This window comes from Urocitellus parryii, chromosome 9 (genome assembly GCF_045843805.1).
Source record: "Urocitellus parryii isolate mUroPar1 chromosome 9, mUroPar1.hap1, whole genome shotgun sequence".
NCBI lineage: Eukaryota > Metazoa > Chordata > Mammalia > Rodentia > Sciuridae > Urocitellus > Urocitellus parryii.
Window position 1 is genome coordinate 43,115,325 of NC_135539.1, and position 12,735 is coordinate 43,128,059.

Genomic DNA, 12,735 nt, shown 5'->3' on the forward strand with positions numbered 1-12,735 from the left:
ACTCTTATGTAAAGTATTTACAATAATCAAAATCGTAATCAAAATCATAGAAACAGAAGGTAGAATGGTGGTTGCCAGAGGCTGGGACAGGGGAAAATGGGAATTGTTGTTTATAGGTACAGAGTATTAGTCATGCAACATAAAAAGTTCTAGAGATATTCTGACAGTAATGTGCCTATAGTTAACAATACTTAGAAATTTGTTAAGGGTAGACACCATTCTTTGTGTTTCCATCCCCCCCCACACACAAGATTTATATGAGGAGTAATTGTTAATATGGAACAAAGTGTTTGAAGAGATATCAGAATAAATAAATTAGATAAGACATACACAGAGCTTACATGTTGTTTACTAAACTGGTTGATTCCCTTAAAACAGCCTTAATGTTTTTTTTTTAATATACAACGCATCATTTATCACAGTCACTATTTGTGTCATATATCACTAAAGCTTATTCCTCAAAATTGGAATTTTGTTCCCTGTGATCAACATCTCCATTTTCCCTACCTAACCCCCCCCATCCACTAGTAACCACCATTCTATTCTCAACTTCCAAGAGTTCAACTTTATAGATTTCACATATAAGTAATACCATATGGTATTTGTTTTTATGTGTCTGGCTTATTTCAATTAACATAATGTCCTCCAGGTTCATCCATGTTATTGCAAATGACAGGTCTTCCCTCTTTTTAAAGGCTGAATAGTATTTTCATTGTGTATATACACCACATTTTCTTTATTCATTCATCTAATGAGGGACACCTAGGGTGCTTCAATGTCTTAGCTACTATGAATAATGCTATAATGAACACAGGATACAGATAACTCTTCAACGACCTTAATTTAAAGCAACCATAAGAACTTGCCTTCATTTGTAATACTTTTAGTTATCAAGCAAATGATTTAGTCACAAGCTTAATAAGCTCATTCATATGGTTATTTTAGAGTTTAGATCTCCTGAATATCTATATTTGAACAAAGTAAAAGAATATCCACAATAACTTAAACATGAAAACATTTTGTTTTCTTTTCTATTTAGGATTCTATTGAAATCTATTTTATCCAGTATAAAAGGATAAAAAATATTTACTTCTTTATAGTTTATAATATAAAGAAAAATTTCATTATAATTTTAGAAATGTCTCTAATAAACATTCTCCCTGAGATGTACGTATGATAATCTTTTAATCTAGATTAATAAGGTATACAGTGTATTCTTATACTCTTGGCATGAAGATAACTGTAATTTGCATAATATGTTCTTTTGGCATGAATTAACTATTGATTCATATTTAAATATGCATAAATGCATACATGCATATACATATGTGTGTAATCAAGTTTGTCTAGGAGATATCTTATGGTAAATACAAAGGAGATCTTTTAGTTTTCTCTTAAATGTTTTAGGAACTGGATACATAAAGATATTGTTAACTTCTATGGCTTGTCCAGTACTAGTTAGTAAACTACAGGTCTAAAATAAGGCAAATCCCTATCTATTCACCTTCTTAGTAAGAATAACTCTCTAATTCAATCATGTGTTGGTCTCCACAAAAGGATCTTGCTCATCTTCATCAAATTAATAAAATATATCTTATTAAGTAAGCTTATATTAAGCTAAATGAGCTTAATACAGAAAATGCATACTATGAAATCAATCAATATATGAACAATGTAAAAGATTCATAAACAAAACTGTATTTTTCAATAACTACTTCTTGTGATTATGAAATTTAACACTGTGAATGATAAGAAATCTAGTGAACTTAATCCCAGTGACTCAGGAGGCTGAGGCAAGAGGATGGCGAATTCTAGGCTAGACTGTGAATCTTAGCGAGACCATCTCAAAAAAAAAAAGTGGGGTTAGGGGAAGTGCGGCATGATGTAGCTTAGTGCTAGAGTGACCCTTAATTCCATCCCAAGTTTCCTTTTCTAACACATATGGAGAGAGAAAAAAGAGAAATCCAAGGAACTTAATGTCATGTATGCCAACATTTTTTGACTTGTCCTAATATTAACTGAAAGCTCACCATACTAGATAAAAAGTGGTATGTCACAACTTTGGCTACAATAAAACTACAACATATACAAAAACACATAAACCCAAAAGATCCAGTTTCAAAAGATAAATAATAACAATAATTTGCTTTAAAACTATTTCAAAGACATTTTTCCTGAATAAATCTGTGACCAATTCATTTTTTCTGCCTCCTTAAAAGATTCTTAAATTTATCAGTGAAGTTTCTTATAATTCCCTGAGCCCTCTCACATTACATCTCATGCTATTTAACTGTATGAATAGTGTATTTGCCCACATGAACAGAACATAAAAACTACTGAATTTATTATCAGAAGGGCAGTGGTTAAGGATTCCATTTTGTGAGCTCATGGAAATCCACAAAGTGTTCTCTTAGAATTGATACATCTTTTTTTTCCCTCCTAAAACAAGCATAATGAGGCAAAATATTTGAGTGAAAACAAATAAGACAAAAGTACAAGTCTTGGAGGAAAAAGCTGACATTTACCAACAGTTTGGGGGAAGGTGAAACATCAACACTTAAATGATGCAGTCCATCACATGAATCTGTAATGTATCTATGTCAGGCAGAACTTCTCCACACTTGGGACAAGAATGAATTGGAATTCTCTTGTGATTGCTCTTGCTGCCAGTTCCTATCCTCAGCTCCTGGGAATAAGCAGGAAATGAAAAGTTTCATTAGTTCCACCTTGAAAAGAACTTCTGCTTGATTTTAATAACTTGGTTAATTTGGTCATCTGTTAAACTTGATAATCATTACCCAGTGGGATACCATTCCCAGTCCTTTTTATTTTTTTTTAAATTCAAGACAGGGTCTTGCTGAGTTACTGAGGGTCTGGCTAAGTTGCTGAGGACTGGCTTTGAACTTAGGATCCTCCTGCCTCAGCCTCCAAAGTAGTTAGGATTACAGGTGTACATCACCACACTGTTTAATGGAAGACATCATTGTATGCACAGAGAAATCTCCACAGATAGTATCTGCTACTTTTATATTTTTCAGGATTTAAACTGTATTCCAGGTGTGAGTCTTTGTAAAGACATAGTTTCAGTTCTAGGTACAGGACAATATAGGTTCTGGATAGAAGCAAAAGAGGGAGAGAATATGAAGAAAGGAATCATGAGAGTATGGGATGGGTCTCCTGCAACAGTATGCACCGTTTTAGAAGCAAAACACTCACTCCCATTTATTCAGCAGATACTTGTAAGCCCTCACGGATGTGCAGGGTACTGACAAGGTGGGGAAGCCAGGTAAGAGAAGGGGCAGTGGTGGTGTGGAAGGGGGAGAGTGTTAGGCACTGTGGGGTTGGGTAGGAGTAAGAAGAGCTGGGGATGTGGCTCAAGCGGTAGCATGCTTGCCTGGCATGCGTACGGTCCGGGTTCGATCCTCAGCACCACATACAAAGAAGGATGTTGTGTCCGCCGAAAACTAAAAAATAAATATTAAAAATTCTCTCTCTCTCTCTCTCTCTGTCTGTCTCTCTCTCTCTCTCTCTCTCTCTCTCTCTCTCTCTCTCTCTCTTAAAAAAAAAAAAAGAAAGAAAAGAGCCCCAATGCAGAAAGGCCTCCTGGATGAGTAACCTATGAGAAGAGCCTTGGAAAGAATATGAATTGCCCAAGGAAAGTCAGTGAAGAGAAACAACTGAAGAATGAATCCTGTTATTGCCCCCATTTCTGAGTTAGGTTGAGGTTGAAACCTAAATCAGAGAATGTTTGAAACAAGCTCTTACTCTTGGGAGGTCCTAGATCAATGCAAACTGTGATCATTGCTGAGATTTACTTCTGTCTTCTGGGCATCTCTCAGGCCTGACCTTTCTGGACCAGAGCAAAGCAATTTATATTTTTAGAGTCTCAGCCCATACTTTAGTTCATCCCCAAAACTTTGTTTTTGGATCTTTACCATTGTTATTTGCTTCATAATACATTACTGAATTCAATAACATGTAAGACTTTCAGACAAAAAATAAACTTAAGAAACTTTCTGTTTTCTTTACATTTTTTCAGTGCCGAGACCCAGACCCAGGTCTTTGCATACTGGGCAAGTGCTTTACTAGTGATCTACATCCCCGGCTCAAGAAGCATATTTTACTATTGTATTCATCATAAAGTATGATTTTTGAAGCAGGGCTTTCTAATTGTCTCATTGCTTGAGATTAAGGGTCAACAAACTTCTGTAAAGGACCAAAGAGAAAATATTATATAGGCCTTGCAAATCATAAATAAAATCTCTGCCACTGTAGCATGAAAGCAGCCAAAGACAGGATGCAAACAAAAGGGCATGATTACATCCCCAATTAAATTTATTTGTGAAAACACATGAAAGGGGGCTGGGGATGTGGCTCAAGTGGTAGCGCATTCGCCTGGCATGTGTGGGATGCTGGGTTTGATCCTCGGCACCACATAAAAATTAAAAAAAAAAATTAAGATGTTGTGTCCACTGAAAACTGAAAAAAAAATTTAAAAATTCTCTCTCTTTAAAAGGAAAAAAAAAAAGATGACAAGCCAGATTTGGCCTGTGGGTTGTAATCTGCCATTGGCATTGTTGGTTCTCCATTGTTGTCTCCATGTGTGCTTTTTTTGGTGCTATAGCAGCCTGCTCAAGGTTCCCTCTGCCTCCTGCCTCTCCAATCCATAAAAAGCTTAGTCAGTTTCCCTCCCACCCCTTTTTTTAGAGAGAGAGAGAGAATTTTTTAGTATTTATTTCTTAGTTTTTCGGCAGACACAACATCTTTGTTTGTATGTGGTGCTGAGGATCGAACCCAGGCCGCACACATGCCAGGCAAGTGTGCCGCTACCGCTTGAGCCACATCCCCAGCCCCTTAGTCAGTTTTTATTATCAACTGATCACACTCATTTCTGCCTTTGCCCTTTTACTCTCATACTTCACTTATACAAATCCTAGCTTCAAGGTCAAGGTTAGAATCATGTTTTTTCAAGGCTTTTCTTAACTCTCTGTGCCTTTATGATCAGCTTTTTCTCTTATCTTCACCACTATTCCTTTTATTTACCTACATGCTATCTTGTACATGAATTTATGTTTTTATGTGCACATTCTGTCTCCAGCTATACCACAGCCCTTAAGGACTTGACCATACCTTATGCCTTTCTATTCCCTGTCACTTAACCAAGTCCTAGAACAGAGCAGACAGAAACTGACCAGTCTTTTTTTATATAAATAGTTTTTTCCCTTATAAAGAACAACAATCATTCCTTAAGACATCCACGAGCAAGAGACTGACCTTTTTGTAATGGGCTCACTTGATGCTTTGACTAATATCCCTTGTGTCTTTGAATCTTACATGATTTTTTTTTCCCCTCCAACCTTTTTCTCCTTGATCTTCTCCTTCCTGATCATCTTTTCCCTAATCTTCTCCTTCCTGATCTTCTCCTTAATCTCATTTTCTCTGAATCACCTCTTTAAAAATCCCCTGTTCATTCTGATGGGTAGAATCACAGCCTTTGGGACAGCAGTCGGCAACAATTTGACCCCAGACTACCTTGTTGGACATTTCTAGAATCAGACACATATAGACAGGCATGGTAGTGACAGATTCAATCTCCAGTACTGATGGGGGGATGGGGGAAAGGAAAGAAAAAGGAAAGGAAGGAGGGAGGGAGAGAGAGAAATCAGGTAAGTGGAAAGAAATCAAAGGAGTGGGCAGCTGTAGGTCTCTGAGAAAAACATAACTTTACCCACTGATGCTAAAAAATGCTTCAGGGTAATATTTTTAAAAAAAAAAAACATTTATTCTTTAGTTGTAGTTGGACACAATACCTTTATTTTATTTACTTTTATGTGATGCTGAGGATTGAACCCAGGGCATTATACATGCTAGGCGAGAGCTCTACTGCTGAGACACAACCCCAGACCTAGGGTAATATTTTTGTTAGATCAAATGGTAGCTTTTCTGCATTTTCCCCATGAATAATCCTATGCATATTTTTAACCTGAATTACTACGTCTAATGTTTAACTTTTTGTTGTTCCTGTAATAGGACATTGGCGGGTTGGGGAAGGGGAAAGATAGAAAATAAAAAAAGATACTCAGAGAAATTTCCCTGAGATTCATCAGTTCATTATATGTGTTAATATTGTGTCCTTACTGATGAAAATATTGCAGTTCCATTTCAATAGTCGTTGGTATATGAAGAGACTTAACCTGATAAAATATTTACAAACAAAAATGTAAAAGCTTTTTTGTGATATTTAAGGGGGATCCTGAACTCAGACTCTACTTGATGGCACTGCCATTAATTTATTTTTTCTAGCTATGTTAGTCTTTGATCTTGGAATTTTATTTTTTAATACCTAGAATTAAGGTTAATATTTTCCTTTCAGTGATTCATTATAAATTACAGAACATTATTACTAGCATATTATTAGTGTATTATACAAGTATAAAATCATGTACTAAATAGAGCACCACTCTTTTAAAATGTATCATGATCAGTTTTACTTAGGAAATTAAAATCTGGGTGTATTACAAAATTAAATGATATCGGTTACACGCAGTATACTATGTAGTAGTCAAAGTCAGATAACCTTTGGTTCCTTTTCCAATTCTGCTCCCAACTAGCCTTATAATCCTGGGTTACTTAACCTTGTCAAAATTTTAGTTTTGTCTTTTTTAGAAAATGATTATATAGACCTCATGGAATTTTTTGAAAATTAAATTAAATAATACAGACGAAGTTAGATCAGCAAAGTGCCTGAACATAGTACACTCTCAAAAAAAAAAAATGCTAACATTATTATGTGCAAAACACCAGGTATTGGGTGAAAATATATAGTTCACAAACCAGGTGTAGTGGTGCATACCTGCAATAGTAGTGACCTGGGAGCTGAGACAGAAGAATCACAAGTTCAAGACCAACCTGGGCAACTTAACAAGTGCCTTTCTCAAAATAAAAAATAAAAAGGGATGGGATGGGAATGTAGCTTAGTGGTAGAGCACTCCTGGGTCCAATCTCCAGTACTAAAACAAGAAAATTTACTGTCCTGGGAGCTCATCACTTAGCAGAGGTCTTAAATACATATTTCAATATATAAATACTTAAAAGATAGCAGAAGAATGAAGTATTTTGGAAGTTCAGAAAGGTGACAATTTGGAGACAGGAAAATATGAAAAAAAATTTTTTTTGGCCATACTGAGGATGGAACCCAGGAGTGCTCTACCACTGAGTTTCATCCCATTCCCTTTTATTTTTTTTTTTTAATTTTGAGAAGGGGTCTTGCTAAATTGCCCATGTGGCCTTGAATTTGTGATGCTCCTGCCTTAACCTCTTAAATTACTGGGATTATAGGAGTGTGCCTGTCTGAAAAGGGTTTTAAAGATGGGATAAGAATTAATTGGAAGGAGACTATAAGAAGACAGGAATATGCATGGAAAGGACATCTACATGAAGGATACTGCACAAATAAATATATGCAAGTAGAGGCTTAAGATGAGTTGAAGGGGATGATGCAGATCGCCTAATATCTGTAGTCTACAGCATGGGGTGAAGAGTCCAGCTTGGTATTAGTAATGGATAGAGATCTGAGTACTAGGGGAATAAGACTGAAGGGTGCTGTATTTGGGGTAGCTTAATGTGAAATCCCTTTTATAGAATATAGTGGGATTTTTTTTCTTTGGGTGCCTTCTTAGTAGGATATTCCCTGAATATCCTAGAATTGAATGTAACTCACCTCTTTGGATGAGGTAAGCCTGCTGGTCTGGGTCACTTGTTCTTGCCCCATGCCGGCTCTGCATTTCCATCAAGGATTGCCTACTGGGATTAAAAGCAACACTATATGTGATGTTGTGTAACTCTGAACCATGACAACACGAAGCAGTCAACAAAAGTATGGGGGGAAAAAAGAGTCAAACTGCAGTGTCAAGGTTCATAAAAATCAGAAAGTGAGATTAAATTGATTTTTATATAATAAAGGCACCAGCATACTATGAGGTAAAAGTAAGATCATTAAAAATCAACTAGGAAATAATCAAACTATTAATTGATACTAGAATGGATTAGAAAATAAGTTATACATTTCTACACTAAGATACTACACAGGTATTAAAACAATGAATTAAATCAGCATGAATCAAAATAGACAGCATTTGAAGTCACAATGTTACATAAAATTACAGAATAATATCTACACTGATTATTTTGTAATTTAAACAAAGAGTAATAATATTGTTTTAAAATATTATATTGGAGTGTATGTATACACATGTATAATATAGATGGGAAGGCTACCCACTAAACTTTGTTTGTACAAAGCAAAGGAAGAGGAGAATAAAGGAAGGATATGGAACAAGAGACTCCAACTTTATCTAAAGCTCCCTTTAATAAAAAAAAAAGAAGCAAAAAAAAGATACACTAGCAATTGTCAATTCAGGATTGTGTGTATTTTGCTGTGTATTATTTTTTTCCTCTGTATTTTTCTAGAATTTAAAACTTTCCCAAGATGAAATTTTAAAAATCGGGAGAAATTTTGGAAGTATTTTCTTTCAAAGCACATTAAAAATTTAAAGTGTATAGTATATTTCACTCACGACTAGCAGGGTAACATTGGGACACATAAAACATATTTTCACAGCTTTTCTCAAAGCCAAGAACTTGACTGGTTTCCTACAAGTCTTTGTCCAGCTTTGTTAATAAGCCAAGTATAGGAACAAAAGTGTAGGTAGAGTGATTCTAATAGCTCAAATTAGGAAACATCTTTGACAGGTAACCTCTCCTACAACCCATGCTGTCATATGTTCTACCTTTCTCTTGCTTTACCTTACCTGCCTCCATCTTCAAAAACGTTGTTCTTTTAGCAAAATTGCCAGCTGCAATGCTAGTTGCTCCCTTCTTCATGAATCTTCTCTCTTGCTGCTCTTTCAGCATGAAAATCAGAACAATAAACCTCCATCTGTTAGAGGAAAAAAGTAAAGAAGTTTCTACTGAGATGAATGTGGATTCCCTGCAGATCACCTGTTTATTAGGTTGAGAGTGCTGCATCCTCAGGTAGGCCTTGTGAATGATAGGTACATACTCCTGCTAGAAACAAGTATAATAATCACAACTTTCCAACTACTTTCAAATAGTAGATATGAACTGTGTGTTCATGTGTGCTTAAACAGTTAGGACCCTGAAACTGAACTGATATAGGTGGTTTAGGCAATATATGCAACATGAATTCAGTAAAACACTCCTGTTTCTTTTTTAAAAAAAGATATTCAGAACTAATATAATATAGTAAGTGGCTTATTCACTTTGCTGGATAAACTTAAGAATGCTGCTCTTAAGCTAAATTTAAAATAATAGAAAGTTACGATTTATTGAATTCCAGACACATGTGAAGTCTCCGTGTAGGATGTTCATTTCCTATATCAAAAGTCCTGGGATTGGGGCTGGGGTTATGGTTCAGTAGTAGAGCAATTACCTAGCATGTATGAGGCACTGGGTTTGATTCTCAGCACTGCATATAAATAAATAAATAAAATAAAGGTCCATCAACAACTAGTAAAATATTTTTTAAAAAGTCCTGGGAATTGCTATCCTTATTTTATAAACTAGTTTCGTAGCTCTTAATCTTGGAGAAAATTGGCCATATCAGTATATGAACCTAGACAAAAGTCCATTTTCGCAAACTACTTCTCTGCCCCTGAGATGGCTCCAATGATCTCCATCTGTTGATATTCATACCCTTCACAAGAAGAAGGAGCAAGCAGAGCACTTAAGATGGCTTTTTACTAAATGGAACCCAGACACCTGGACACATAGAAAAAAATATAAATCCAAATTCTTATCTCACTCTATATTTAAAAGCCAATTTCTGATAGTCCATAGATCTTAATGTAAAAGATAAAACGGAAAAGTGTTTAGAAGACAACAAAAAGAGTATCTTCTTGGCCTTGGAGTAGTGAAAGTTTTTTAAATAGGACACAAAAAAGATACTAATTATAAATGGAAAGACTGGTATCTTGGACTACTTTAATGTTAAGAACCTTTCTCATCAAAAGACTCCTTTTTGAGGGCTGTGGCTGTGGCTCAGTGATAGAGTGCTTGCCAAGCACGTGTGAGGCACTGGGTTTGATCCTCAGCACCACCTAAAAATAAATATATAAAATAAAGGTATTGTATGCCTCTACAACTAAAAATATTTTTTAAAAAAGACTTTTTTATGAGAGTGAAAAGGCAAAACAATGATAAGGGCTTATATCAGACTATATATGGAATCAATAAAATCAAGAAAAAGCCAGACAGACCTAAAGAAAAAATGAGCAAAGTTGTATCAGGCACATCACAAAAAAGAATACCTAGAAGACCAACAAACATTTGAAAGAGTACTCAAACTCATTAGTCATCAATGAAACATCAAATAAATGTGATACTATTACAAAACCCCAAATCAATAAAAGTAAAATGACTGATAATACATGCATGGGTAGGACCGTAGAGCAATGGAAACTCTGTGGATGGGAGTGAACATTTCCAAAGTGGTACAACCACTTTTGGAAAACTGTTTACTTACTACACTGAGTAACATGCATAGCCTGTGAACTACAAATTCCACTTCCAGGTGTGAACTCAACAGAGAATGAGTGCACATGAGAACAGAGATATCTACAGGAATGTCACAGTAGCATTAATTATAATGCCATGAATGAAAATAACCCAATTTCCTATCAGTGTTGGAACATAGATAAATAAAATTCATTTGAGCTGTGCACTCTGCAGACTGGGGGTGTAACTCAGTGGTAAACATTTGCCTAGCATGCGTGAGACCCTGGGTTCAATCCCTAGCAACACACACACACACACACACACACACACACACACACACACGACATTGGCACACATTTTATCAACTTAAAAGTTTTAAAAATTTCACTGGTGGGGCTGGGATTGTGGCTCAGTGGTAGAGCAGCATCACATAAAAATAAAGGCATTGTGTTGTGTCCATCTACCAAAAGAAAAAAAAAAAGGTTCTCTCTCTCTCTCAAAAAAAAAAATTTTCACTGGAGGAAGGAATATAAAATAATGTGTGTGTGTGTGTGTGTATTAAACACCATCACTTTTGTATTTGCAAATCTAATTGGGGCTTATCCCACTCAGTTGAGGTTCCACAGCATTTCTTACCTGAGTCGTAAGGACACCCATGGTTTCCAGATCCTCCTCCTGCTTGGCAATGGTCTGTTTCATCTCATCCATTTGAAGCTGCTTGGAAGCCAGTGCCCTCTCTGCCATTTCCAGTTTTGCATTTAGTTCTTGCAGCACTGCCCTGTCTACTTTTTCTGACTACAAAAGACAATTTGATTCTAGAAATGTAGCCTATGTTAGATAAACCTTTAGTTTTTTTTAAAGAAAAATTATTAGTTTTGTTGGGCATAGTGGCTAACACTAATAATCCCAGTTACTTGGGAGGCTAAGGCAGGAAGGTAACAAGTTTGAGCCAAGCCTAAGAAATTTAGGGAAGCCCTGTCTCAAAAGGAAAAATAAAAGGATCTGGGGATGTTGCTTAGTAATAAAGTGCCCCTCTCTAGTACCAAATAAATACATAAAGAAATAAAAAATAAATAAAAATCATTAGCTTTAAATTAGTCTGTTCATTATCTATACCAACTTACTCAGAAAATTGTATTCATTTAACATATGGTTTGCAAATCATAGTTTCCTCATTTATTTATTTAAAATATTTTTTACATGTAAATGGACACAATATCTTTATTAATATATTTATTTTTATGTGGTGCTGAGAATGGAACCCAGTGCCTCACACATGCCAGGCAAGTGCTCTATCACTGAGCTACAGTCCTAGCCCAGTTTCCTGATTTAAAACAACAATATTTTTAAAAGATAATACTGAAATAGAGACATAATAACCCCCTCCAAAATTGACGAACTCTAGATAGGGCAAAGGAGTGGGAGGAGAAAGGAGGGAGCAGGGGGTTAGCAATGATGGAGGAATGTGATGGACATCATTATCCAAAGTACATATATGAAGACATGAATTGGTATGAACATTCTTTATATCTTCTATATGTGTAATAAAAATTGTGATGCATTCCACTGTCGTGTATTTAAAAAATAAAAGCAATTAAAAAAAAAACAACCCCCTCTAAAAAAGAGTATATTTATAAGAATATAAATTCAAAGACTTTCTAATTCAAAGTTTCCATTGTCTATAAATTATCACACCATGCTGGGCATTATTATCAATTTAAATTGCAAACCAGTGCATCCAGGGTTCCAAGTTCACTGCAGGCAGGCAAACTGGCCTTGTACAATCACATGTGAATGGCCCCTCCAGCCCTAGCCAGCTGCCTTACTGTACACTGTGCACATAGGAGCCCATGCTCTTAGCTCTCCTACAGCTCTCTCTACCTACTCTGAGAAATACAAATGCTTACTTTCTGATGGTGGAACATGAACACTACCTTTGTAACACAAAGCACATTGTACATAAGTGAGAAGTTGTAAATATTATGACACAAGAAATCAATTATAAACTGAAAAGCAACTTTTGAAATGGGACTTAGTCAAGGATTCAGGTAACTTTTTTTAAGGTATAAAATGCTCAACAGTTTCCATTAATCAATAATCTATTTTTGTATGAGTACCTCTTTCCTTATTAGTTCCTCAATTGTTTTCAATGCATTATTATGTTTTTGAAGAAGCTTGTTGTGTGTTAACTATAGAATGGCTAACTTGGACCTATTAAAA

General features: G+C 35.5%; 1 pseudogene; it reads right to left on the minus strand.

The window, feature by feature from the left end:
• Nucleotides 1-2,332: 2,332 nt before the first annotated feature.
• LOC144256899 (optineurin-like) overlaps nt 2,333-12,735 on the minus strand; it is a 45,701-nt pseudogene continuing 35,298 nt past the window's right edge.